General features: G+C 42.3%; 1 non-coding gene across 1 annotated transcript; it reads right to left on the reverse strand.

Moving 5' to 3' along the window:
- Positions 1 to 12,196: 12,196 nt before the first annotated feature.
- On the reverse strand, positions 12,197 to 12,303 carry LOC131918914 (U6 spliceosomal RNA). Its single transcript, XR_009381134.1, has one exon. It is a non-coding gene; the product is annotated as a U6 spliceosomal RNA (small nuclear RNA).
- Between the last annotated feature and the right edge of the window lie 448 nt (positions 12,304 to 12,751).

The following is a 12,751-nucleotide window of genomic DNA, read 5'->3' on the forward strand; positions in this document are numbered from 1 at the left end:
CCAAATCACTATTTTTGTGCAAACAAACCTGCGGATCTGCTCTCCTGCTGCGGCTCCGGTGACTCAGTTGAGGCTGGTCACCTTTAACTCCTTCACCTTTGCTGCCCTGCAGTCGAGTGCTGGCCGGAATTGTCTTAAGGCAGAAAGAAGGACACCTCCTGAAGTCTTTGACGGTGTTTAAACACCTCTTATCAAAACTTAATTCCCATGAATGATTGATCTGACCACCTGATGGGAGGCTGAAGGACGTTGTTACCTCGTTTTCATGTGCTAATGAAGCCGAGGGGGACAAGGGCGGCCTGTTTGGATATGCACAGGACTTCCTCAGTTTCTCTCCCAGGGTTTGTCTCTACTAAATTGTTGTCTTACTGAGCACTGCGGCTAATCTGTCTGCCAGGGCACAGGCCTTGGCCTTCCTCTGCAGGAAGGACTGTAATTAGCCAGGCTGTCAAACCAGATGTTCAGTTTCAAGAGAACTTATTCTGTGAAATCTTCCAATAAGTTGCAAAATCAATGGAGTTCAGGTTTCCTTTCCCCCCAAAATGCTCCTTGAGGATTCTTTTTTTATTATTATTTTAGTAAAATCATTTTAAAAACTTTAAATTTCAAACTTTGAGTGTTTTTTCCTTTTTATTGAAAATGGATTTTTCCTCCTTCAAATAATATAACCTTATTACAATTTCCTCTCCCTCTATTCCTCCCTGCTCCTCCCCACCTCCCCCTCATTGGATGTACTCCCTTTCTGTCTCTTGTTAGAGAAAAACCAAGCTTCTAAGGAATAATAATCAAATAAAATACAGTAAGGCAAAACAAAAACCAACACATAAGAACAGGACAAAACAAACAGAAGGAAAAGAGTCCAGGAAAAGGCACAAGAAACAGATACAGACACAGAAATCCACTTCTTTACATACTCAGAAGCCCATTAAAAGAACAAACAAACTCTAAACTGGAAGACATAATATATAAACAAAGGACCTGTAGGCTAAAGAGAGAGGGAAAATATAAATAAATAAAATAAAATAAAAAATAAGATAAAATAAAATAAAAAAAGAATGAGCTGTGGCAGGACGTCACGAGACAAGGAACTCCAAAGAGGCCACTGAGTTCCTGTTGTCCATCTACTGCTAGATGTGCGGCCTACCCTGAGTAGTGTGTTTCTCCAGTGGATCCTCCTTGGGGAAAACTAAATTTTCATTTGTGGTGGTTATCAGTTGGAGACAGCTTCTGCAGTACGGGTGGGGACATGTGTCCACTTCTCCTTTCAGCCCTAGGACTCAATCTGGTGCAGACCCGAGCAGGCCCTGTGCATGCTGCCTCAGTCTCTGTGAGGTTATATGGGCTTTAATCATGTTGATTCGAAGGGTCTTGTTCTGGTGTCCTCCATCCCCTCTGGCCCTCACACCCTTTTGGTCTCCTCTTCTTAGGTATTCCCTGAGCTCTGAGAGGAGGAATCTGATGGAGACATCTCATTAAGGGCTGAGTGTTCCAAGGTCTCTCATTCACTCTATAATGTCTGGGCTGTGGGTCTCTGTATTTGTTCCCATCCGCTGCAGGAGGAAGGTTTTCTGATGATGGCTGAAGAAGACTCTGATCTTCTTCCCTTGCTAGAACGAGAAACTTTGAGTTTAAAAGCTTGACCATTAGATTTGATTTTTCAGAGTGCACTGGGATTTTCTTGAAAACATTCTTCAGCCTAGATAGGCTATAGCACTAAAGAACCCCCAATCCCATTTTTGAGTGGTCAGAGGAGAAAGAAAGATGTTCTTTGGCAGAGAAGAAAAGTCCTGCAGGGAAGTATGTCAGATTCTTTCCAATAAAGTAGATGCTCTTTGGACTTGAGTCTTGATGTTATACTGTGTGTTCTTGCACTGCTCTCTATTAGAAACTGGATATCTCTGCCATCTGAAGGCTTCTGAGGCTGGAGGGTTACAGACCAGTTTTGTGACAACCCCCCATCCCAAAGTGAGACACTTCCAGCCTCTTAAGTTTAAAACACAGTTCCCAACAGAAGCCATTGCTTCCTCATACCACTTCCTACTCCTTCCGACAACAGCCATTGAGCCCTGCCAGCATATAAAGTTCTGTGCATCTGGGAGAGCAGATCTTCGTTCACACTGGGCAAATGCACTACCTTGCAAACACTTACTGAGTTGTTCTAGCACACACAGCCAAAACCTCTGGGTATCTTTGTCTTGGCTCACCTGTATCCAAGGTAGGATGGCTCCCTTAGAGCACAGCTGGGTGAGTAGTGGCATGTCTTTAGTTTTATAGGTTCAGAGAAGGGCATCCTGGAGAGAATCAGCTTTGCTTCCTCAATGAACCTCCTCATGACCTTGTAATCAAGAGAATTTCATAAACGTCCCCCTTGAGGGGTGAACTTGGGGTGCTGATTAAACTGAAGCTTGAGAGTCTCTGAGAACATAATTTTGCTTCAGATACCATTTTAGAATTCTTCTTGTACTTACAAGGCACCTTCTCCTGTCTCCCAGCCTCTCCTTCCCATAATAAATAATGGACAAGGAAGTGAACCCTTTGCCAGCTAGCAAAGCACCAAAGTGTCCTCGGTGTCTGGTTGGTGCACATCTGAGAAGCAGGTCTCCCTGTGCAGTTCTTGGAGGTGCAGGCTGTCCCTGCCACACTCCTATGTGGACACAGAGAGCTCAAGCATTGTGCCACAGTGGGAAGGAAGGAATCCTTCTCCTGGCTTCTCTCCTTTGACAGCAGAGCCTTGTTCTAGTGGTCATGGGCCTGAGTGTGACTCAGCATGCTTACTGTGTTTCTCTGCTCCGTGGCAACTTGGTCCATTTCCTTGCCAGAGGATAGAAAGTCCATGGGGCTTTTGTTAGTGTTTATTATTCGTCATGGCCCCATTGTTCCTTTGGGGCTTAGTCACAGTGAAATCCAGCCTGACTCCCAGTGATGTCCGTCCTGTACTTCCTAACTGTTCTGCAATTTTAAGAGCTGGCATATCAAAACTTCTTTGAAACAAAAGCAGATGTCATTTTGTTTCACTATCTGAGCAGATCATTCATGTAAAATTGCCTATTATGCTATCTTCCAAATTACATGCTACAAAGAGTAAGGGATGAGTTGGCGAATGAGCAAGTTGTATTTTTTAAAGATTTATTAAAGTTGTTTTTAAAAGGAATTATTGATTGATTGAGAGAGAGAGAGAGAGAGAGAGAGAGAGAGAGAGAGAGAGAGAGAGAGAGTGTGTGTGTTATGTGCACTGGGAATTGTGCATTGTTAATATGTGCATGACTACCACCCACATGCAGATGTCCTTGGAGGCCAGAAGAGAGCATTGGACTTCTCGGAACTGGAATTATGGACACTATGGGGCTGCCTCCTATGGGTGCTGGGAACTGAACCCTGGTTCCCTGGAAGAGCAGAAAATGCTCTTCAACCACTGAGTCATCTCTGCAATTCCTAAACATGTTATTTTTAAAACTCGTGCTTTGGTACTTTTCCTCCTCCTTCTATCTCAGGCTGGTGAAGCAGAGGAGATCCAATGTTCCCGCACTATCAGGACTTCTCCTCCCTCGTTGCTCAGAACTCTTCTTGCTCTCTCACTCCTCACTTGTGGCCAGTCGTCCAGGCTACTTGCCTACCCATCTCTTTTCCATTGCAGTAGTCTGCCTTTTTTATTTTCCAAGACTCAACTCTAAGGATTTTCTCCAGCTCCAGCCTTTACCCCACCCCAGGATCAGCTCAAGCTCCCTAACCATTAGGACATCTTATGGAGATGAAATCCAAGCTCGTCTCCTGCCCAACACACTCCGTGTATTGCAGTGTTTGTCCATTCTGATGAAGCCTCTTTGACTCTCCAGACCTTCCAATGTAGTGATTCTCAACCTGTGGGCCATGACCCCTTTGGGGGTTGAACAATCCTTTTACAGGGGTCTCATATCATATATCCTGCATACCAGATATTTACATTATGATTCATAACAATATAAAAATTACAGTTATGAAGTAGCAACGAAAATAATTTTCTGGTTGGAGGTCACCCCAGCATGAGGAACTGTATTAAAGAGTCACAGCATTAGGAAGGTTGAGAACCACTGCTCTAATGGCTTTGCTTTACTTACAGACCAGACTTTAAGCACCTTAATCCTCCATCCTTTTCAAAGCCCTTTAGGAAATTGCCTAATGTCTCCCCCCTCACTGCGTAGGAGTCTGTCCATGTGCATTCTGCAGTTTATTTTCTCTTTACATCCAGTGTTCCTTTTACAGCATTAATTACACTGTCATTTGGTAAATACCTGCTGCAGACAGTGCAAGCCCAGCAACTGCCTTCTGGGAGCACGCGCACATACACACACACACACACACACACACACACACACACACACTAGTAGGGGAAAGTAGGTCTAACACACACACACACACACGCACACACACACATACACATACACACACACACACACACTAGTAGGGGAAAGTAGGTCTAACACACACACACACACACACTAGTAGGGGAAAGTAGGTCTAATCAGGGGGCATCTCTGTGTAAGAGGAGTATGGGACTATTTGGTGGTGCCCCTTACCTGAACTAAAGGCAGAGATCACATCTGTATTCTCCCCAGTTCCCACAGGGCTTATCTTATCTTTGCTTAAAGAAGAACCCTGATTATTGGCAATGGCTTAGTCTGTCTTGACTGTCTTTTGGTACATGAAATCCCTTCTGCTTCAAACTCTATCTGGATGAATCTTACCCTTTCCACAAGATCCAGACCATCTTCTCCAGACAGCCGTGGCCAGTTCCATAGCCAGACATCATATTTCTCTGCTGAAGACCAGGGAGGCCGAGCACAGTTCCCACAGCCAGGCTGGTCCTCTCCCATGGGATCTTGGCTTCCCTTGTTCTTCACTCCTGTTCCTGTCTTGGTCACTTGTTCTCTAGAATGTTGGTACAGAAGGCTGCTAGGCATTTGGTTTTGCTTTTAGCATAAAGTAAATTAACTTTGACATGAGATATTTGAAGCAGGGAAATTGGACAAATTGCAAATGAGTGAAAGACATTCAAAGTGTATCTGTGACAGTCAGACTTCAAAATGTCACTCAGATGCTTCCAAGTGGATTTGCTCAACTTTCCACTTCCAGTGAGGCAAACATTGATGTGGACTTTTAAGGATCACTTTCTCTTCCTTCTGGTGGAGGGGAAGAATCACATAAACTGAAGAAAAATTGAGGAAGGTTGTAAATTTACTTGGGTAATTATTATTCTTCAGGCAGATCATTTCCCTGGGGAGGGAACTATCGTCACATATTCACAGATGTAGTAAGGAGGAAGCGTAACAAGGGACACATCAGCATGGACACTTGTGGAAGAAAAAGTTCTATCAAGATAGAGAGCACAGATGAAAGGATCTGGAGTTTAGTTGAGAGAGAAAAGAAGTAATCAGAATGGGAGGCAGAGCATCTGAGCTGAGGTGCTGTGAATGTAAATTCTCCCTCCTCAATATTTAGGTCACTGCTGTGACAAGTTAGAGTCAGCAGAAGTCCACGGGGCCACCCTACGAGCTATGGGCTCCCAAAATACAGTCCATCTCCCTCTCTCTAGTGCATGGTGAGGCTGGTTTAGGCCCTTAACAACCTAGTTAGCTGGTCTAGTTAAGCTTCAGAGCTTGGGACTCCAGAAAATCTGCCTGAGAACTGTCCTGCAGGTGGCCAGGGATTTTGCTTTGATTTTTTTTTTACCGTTAGGGACAGAATTCACCTCCTTCTTCTTTTTTAAACAAGGGCTTATAATCAGATTTATGAGAATAAATTCTGTACAGTGCAATTTTATTCAGCCATGGAGAAAATGAAATCACATTTGCAGGAAAATGAAACGCAACTGAAATCAGTATGTTAAGTGAGATAAGCCACACTCAGACAATTGCCATAGGCTTCCTGTCACACGCAGACCCTAGATTTAAAATTGTGTGTGTGTGTGTGTGTGTGTGTTTGTGTGTGTGCGTTTGTGTGTGTATGTGTGTGTGTGTGTGTGTGTTTGTGGGGCATGAAACCAGAAAGGGGGTCATGAGAGGGGAGGAGGAGATCTTAAGGGAGGTGACCACTAAGATAGTGGAATACAAGTAATAGGAAAACGGAGACAGGACTAACTGGGGGAGAACAAAACAGCAGGAAGGAGGAGGAGAATAGGGCACAGGAATGAAGGAGAGCGAAGGATAAAAACCTGTGTATCGTGGTGCTATAATGAAACCCATTATTTTGCATGCAAATCTAAAAAAAAATTAATTTAAAAATTTACATTACAGCTCCATACTATATATAAAACATATAAGCACAAATTTAAATTCTTTTTTATATGTTTCCACTCAAAACATTTATATATTTGTTTGTTTGTTGAAGTAAATTAATTAAACTCTGGTTGAAACCCATCTGTGAGATATCCAATCATGACACTGGGCATGGTGATAAATGCTGAGGCAGGGGGATCATAAGTTCAAGGCCTATCTGAGCTACCCAGGATTTTGAAGTGACTTAGAAAGATCTCAAAATAATTAAAAGGCTTCTGGACACAGCTCCAAGGGCGACCAAGGCTCAGCCTGCAGTACTTAAAAAAAATAAATTACAGTCTATGGATATATATATATATATATATATATATATGTATATATCTCATATATACATATATATATGAGAGTCACAGCCTTACTTCAGCTATTACTTTTACTTCATCTCTATAGCTTGGTCACCTTACCTAATCAGTTCATCTCATAAAATTATAGTCCAGTTTCCCTCAGTTCTTCTTGAGATGGAGATGGACAAATGCCTCTTGGTGACAGAGAAGAGCAAGAGCTACTCTCAGAGCTCAAGTTAGTCCCTGCACCAAGTGTTACTCTATTATTCCATGTGGTGACATTGCCAAAGGAGTGGTTCCTCTCAGTATCCAATTTAAATAAAAACAGTGTCTTTGTGGCTCAGCTCCCCTGTTCTCAACCAGCCTCCTGCTCAAGTTCTCACATAAATATTTTGTCATCCTCCACCCCCCCCCCCAGAGCTGAACCCAGGGTCTTGCACTTGCTAGGCAAGTGCTCTACCATTGAGCTAAATTCCCCCAAACCCCTCATACAAACATTTGCGTGCAAACACAGACACACAGCCTTCACATCCCCTGCACACACCTCAGCACACTACCCACAATAGACACATACAATACCACACAGTCACAATCACATGCCGAGCACGTGCCCTACTGCAGCACATGGACACTTGTGTTAACACTAGAGACTACCTATCCTGTGGTTTACAAGTCTCCCCTTACCCAGGACATGCCCGTATGTACTAAGGAGAAGAGTTTTCTAAAGCAATTTCTGGCAATTCAGCAATTCTGAAGAACTAAACCTTAGTGGCTTGTCCTAAGAGCAAGATTTCTTGATCCTCTGTACGTTTGGAAGTGCAAGTTAAAAAATAGAAGTTGATTTCTGCTTTCTGATTCTTGGTTTGTTAGATGCCTGTAAAAAGACATGTGTAGGATTTACCATGCCCTTGTTTTTCTCTTACCACTTACCCTTAAACAGTTGACAGTGGATAGTTGGATCCTCCCGGGTCCTCCTCCAACATCAATGCATCCCAGGCACCTGCCAGATGGAGCCCATCTTAACTGTGTGTAAATTGCCTTTTGACCTTGAGTTTCTTCTCTCATTTGTTGAAGAGTGTTTTCAGCAAGATTCAACTTTTAATACTTAAAAGCGCAGGGCTACCAAGAGTTTCTGAGGGCCCTTCTGTGCTATTGGACCACCGGAGTCCTTGCCCACACTGTCTTCTGCTGCTTCCTGCCCAGGCAGGCTGGCTCATGCAGCTTCCTCACCTCAGCTTGCCCGCTCTGTTCACTGGGTTTGGTGTCTCTTCACAGCAAGGTCTTTCCTGGTGCTTCTATCAGGAGGGCTTCCTCCTGCTCCTCTTCCTATCTGGCTTTAGTAACTATTTCATGGTTCTTGTCACTTTCCAAACACACTGATCAATTTGTTTACTTCCTTATTGTCTGACTCTTCAGCCAGACCATTAACACTACCAGGCAAGGAACTGATTGGTCTGTTGTGTCTCTTCTGTTTGAGGAAATCTCTAGAACATAAAAGATTTTTTTTTAAACACATGAATAAAAAAAATTCACTAAATGACAAATGTCAATGTGTTTAGCATTTTTGAAAAACATCCAGAGCCAGGCACAGTGGCACACATCTTTAATTCCAGCCCTCAGGAGGCAGAGGCAGGAGTTCGAGGCCAGCCTGGTCTACAGAGTGAGTGCCAAGACAACCAGGGCTGCAAAGAGAAAGCCTGTCTCGAAAAACAAAAGAAAAAGAAAAGAAAAAACATCTGAAATCAGATTATTTTTAATAAATAGTATCTTCCTTTGGCTTTAATATAAGTCAAAATGTAGCCTGTAATACAAATTTATTATAGAATGAGTATAAATGACAATAGAAAATTATAGTTAGAAGTTTAAATTTACACTTTTCTCGATAATTGCATTACAAAATTGTGGATTTGGCCTTGAAAAAAAAAATAGAAAGTGTTGGGGGTTTTGTTGTTTTATGGTATTTTCAAAGACCGCAGTTGGCTTTCTGGTGACAGGTGTCTTTCTCTTTTTAAATTGCCAAAGCTGTGAATTATTGTGACAAGAATAGTTAGGGAGCAGAGGAGACTAGCCCAGCAGACAGGGTTTTGCTTATTTCTTTTTGTGAGTCGGTGCTGAAAACAAGAGCCTTCCGGACTGCCTGACGTCATAGGTAATGGATTCTCAGAGTTCAAGATACAGTCCTGCAGGGTGCCAGGTGGATTTCCTTAAATTTAAAAGGAGCACTTAGCCCCGAGTTGGAGCAGTGGTCAAGTCGGGCCACCTCCACCCCCATCTCTTCTCTTGCTGGGACGGTAAGGGTGGGGCCCTTGCTTTTCTTCCTTTCTTTTACAAGGTGGTAATCTCCAAGTGACCAATGGACATAAAGCGCTTTGAAAGAGGAGATTTACACACGTTAAACTTCTCCCCAGGGCAAGTCAGCCAGCCCTAATGTTCCTGAACCTTTAAATCCTCTCTCTCTCTCTCTCTCTCTCTCTCTCTCTCTCTCTCTCTCTCTCTCTCTCTCTCTCTCCCCTCCCCTCCCCTCCCCTCCCTTCTCTCCTCTCTCTCCTCTCCCCCTCCCCTCCCTCCTTGTCCCTATCCCCCCTCCCCCCTCCCTTTCTCTCTCTCTGTCTCAACTTCTGTTAAAAATAAAGTAGAAAGTGAACTTCTCTATACTGTTTTACTTGGGTAAAGCAAATACAACTATGTCCTGTCTACAACTGTAAAATCAAAAGTTTTGGATTTGTGTTTTAAAATTCAAAATTCTTCAAGGTTTAGGCAAAGTACCTACTAGAAAATATAGTCTGTCACCTTTTGAGTAAAAAAGATGGGAAGATAAGAATATATGTTCACTTCTGTTGGCTGAAGAAAAGGGAAAATAATGAAGAGACCAATAACCATAGTCTTTGATGGACAGTTGGGATGTAAGGGGAGGGTACATTGTAGGGAGTGGACTGGAGAAGATGTCCTCACTAAGGCTTTCTCCCTGTGTGTCTTTTTATATCATTCTGACTTTTGAATCAGTAGTGTGATATCTACCAATAAAACATAAAGTAAGGCTGGATGGAATGGTACGATTCTTTTTAATCCCAGCACTTGGGAGGCAGAGGCAGGAGGATAGCAGTAAGTTCAAAGTCAACCTGAGCTACATAGTGAGGTCCAGGCCAGTCAGGAGTACACAGTGAGACTCCATCTCTACAAAATTACCAAGAGCAAAACAGAACAAAGCAGAAAATCAGAACTTTCCAAGTTCCTAACTCCAATGCTGTTTTGATCTTAGTCTTCTAGTGTCCTAGTTTTTGGTTGTTTTGTTTTTTTAGTAGTAAATGTAAGCAACAGAACCCACCATTTTAATGTTATTTGGCTAGTGCTGTGGATTGAGCCCAAGGCCTTGCTCATGCTAGGCTGAACAGGTAGTCTACCACCAAGCTACACCCCAGCCCTGTTCTAACCATTTCTAAGTGCATGGTTCACTCAGCACTCAGCTCATTCACAGTCTTGTCAACCATCACTAGTATCTACCTCCAGAACCTTCTCTGCATCAAAAACAGAAGCTCTTCATTGATAGCTCTTCCCATCTTCCAGCTCTGATTCAGCTTTCTATTGTCTGTTTTCTATTGGCTATCTCTTGTAGGTGAAGTCACGCAATATTGTCTTCTTGTTTCTGACTTATATCACTAATCATGATGCTCTTAAGGTTCATGCGTGTTGTAACATATCAGAACTTCATTCCTTATGTGACTGAGTAATATGCCATGATATGCATGTACCAAGTGTATGTTACCTTTCGTATTTTGGTAGATAGTTTGGCTGTTTTTACATTTCAGCTATTTTGAATAAACTTTAAGTCTTCAAATGATGTCTTAGGTTTAAAACAAGATTCCAGCCTACTTCATAAAGAGCAAAACAGAATTCAAATTTTTTTTTTTCTTTTTGATTCTATCAGTTTTAAAGCAATGTCCCCTTTGTCTGGAATTGGCTTGAAGCTAAAAAGCATTTAGACAATAGGAAATAGCTGCTGAAAAATGTATCCATTCTCCAAATAGGACATGGCAGCTAGAAGGTGGTATTAATGAACACAGGCTAATGGAAACCACTGGTGTCTGAGTCTGTGTATGCGACTCCACTATGGAACTGGCCAGAGAGGGTGACCTGCAAGTATTTGCCCTCCTCCTGCCGGAGGCACCATGTTAAGAACAAAGCAACCAAGTTTAGAACTGGGCAAAGGGGAACAGTGACAATTTGGGACAAGTTCACACAGTTGCTTGGCCACTGACCCTGGGCAAATGTCCCCTCGTCTCTCAATGATGGATGGTGTAGCAACTTTGACCAAGCTAAGTAATCTTAGTTCCAAAGCCAGCTGCCAAATTTTCTTTCCTTTTTGGAAAGAGCCCCTAAAGGCATGTTGATTTAGTGGCCTCCTCTCACGGTTGACTCTGTCAGTCATGATGATAATGTGGAAGCAGGGCCATTTAAAGGCCAGGCCTACTTTAGGAATGAGAAATAAAGCCTTCAGTAGATTGAGAAAGGAAGGAAGCTCTGGGTGGGGGAGTTCTCCATAGGTTTGCATATGGGCTTCTGGCTTTGGGAGAAATGATATGAAAAAAAAAAAAAAAAAAAAAGAAACAAAAATACTACTGTTAGCCAGTGGGATGTGGTGCATGCCTTTAATCTCAGCACTCAGGAGGCAGAAGCAGGTGGATCTCTGTGAGTTCGATGACAGCCTGGTCTACAGAGCAAATTACAAGACAGCCAGGACTACACAGAGAAATCCTGTCTAGAAAAAAAAGAACACCCCTGTTAATCCACTCCAGCTTTTTAGATCTAGGGGTGAGGAATTTAGCTCAAGAGATTTTTAGGAGGTTTAGCACATGGCAGAGTCATCTGAACAGCCCAGCCTTTGGGAAGCTGATTTTTCAATAATGGCTATTCTTTCAATAAAATACCTATCTTGAAAAAGAAAATGTAGCAAAGACAAATATTTGGCTCAGGAAAAAATGAGTTTTGTAGTAATCCAAGGCAGTTATTAAAATTGTTTTGTCAATATTAGGATTTGTGGTGTTTTTAAACATATTATATTTATTTTAAAAGAGCTTAAACTGTCAGAAAAATTGAGATTGTAAAAGGGAGTTTTATATGTTCCACATCCAGTCTTCTATGTTTTTAATGTCTAGAATTAATGAGGTTAACTTAATATAACATAATTGGCACAGTTTTAGGAACTGATCTGTACTTCACTCACACATCCCTAGTTTTTCCTAATTTCCTCTTGAGTCCCAGAATAGTATGGAGATGACACATTCCATTCATAGATCATGTCCCTCAGACTCCCTGCCTGAGGGGCAGTTCTCTGGCTTGGCGCTTCCTTTTCATGACCTTGAGAATTTTGATGAATTCAAAATACCTGGTCAGGTGTTTTATAAAAGTCCCTCAGCTATAATTTGTCTGATGCTTTTTTAAAATATGGTTAGACTAAGATTATGGGTTGTATGAAGAAAGACCACAGAGGTAAAATGCCATTTTATTTTGTCAGTGTGTGGCATTCATCACCATTGATGTGAACCTTGTTAGCACCATGGAGGTCATATCTTGTCGTGTTTCTTTTCTTTCTTTCTTTTTTTTTTTAATATGGAACGCTTCACAAATTTGTGTGTCATCCTTGCGCAGGGGCCATGCTAATCTTCTCTGTATCGTTCCAATTTTAGTATATGTGCTGCCGAAGTGAGCACCTTGTCATGTTTCAATTCAGGGAAGTGATGTTTTTTGTTTGTTTTCAAGACAGGGTTTCTTGTGTAACATCCCTGACAGTCCCAGAACTCACTATAGAACTACAGGTTGGCCTTGCACTCACAGATTTTCCTGCCTCTGCCTTCTGAGTGCTGGGATTGAAGGTGTGTGCCGCTACTGCCGCCCTTTTGGCTGAAGTGACTCTTTTTGTTACACCTTCCCACACATACTTTTTGGAAGTCACCATGTTCAGTTCACACACAGGAGGTGGTTATGTGGCACTTCCTTGAGTAGAGAAGCTGCATAAAGCACCCAGGAAAGAGGGACTTGGTACCCTAACAAATGCTTAGGCTCTCTTTTAGGTTTTTATATGTTTTATATGTTGTTTATTTATGAAGTGTTAGCTAGCTCACATCTCAGAATAACAAGAGTAAATAGAATGTAAGTAAA

Source organism: Peromyscus eremicus, chromosome 8b (genome assembly GCF_949786415.1).
Source record: "Peromyscus eremicus chromosome 8b, PerEre_H2_v1, whole genome shotgun sequence".
In the NCBI taxonomy this organism is placed as follows: Eukaryota; Metazoa; Chordata; class Mammalia; order Rodentia; family Cricetidae; genus Peromyscus; species Peromyscus eremicus.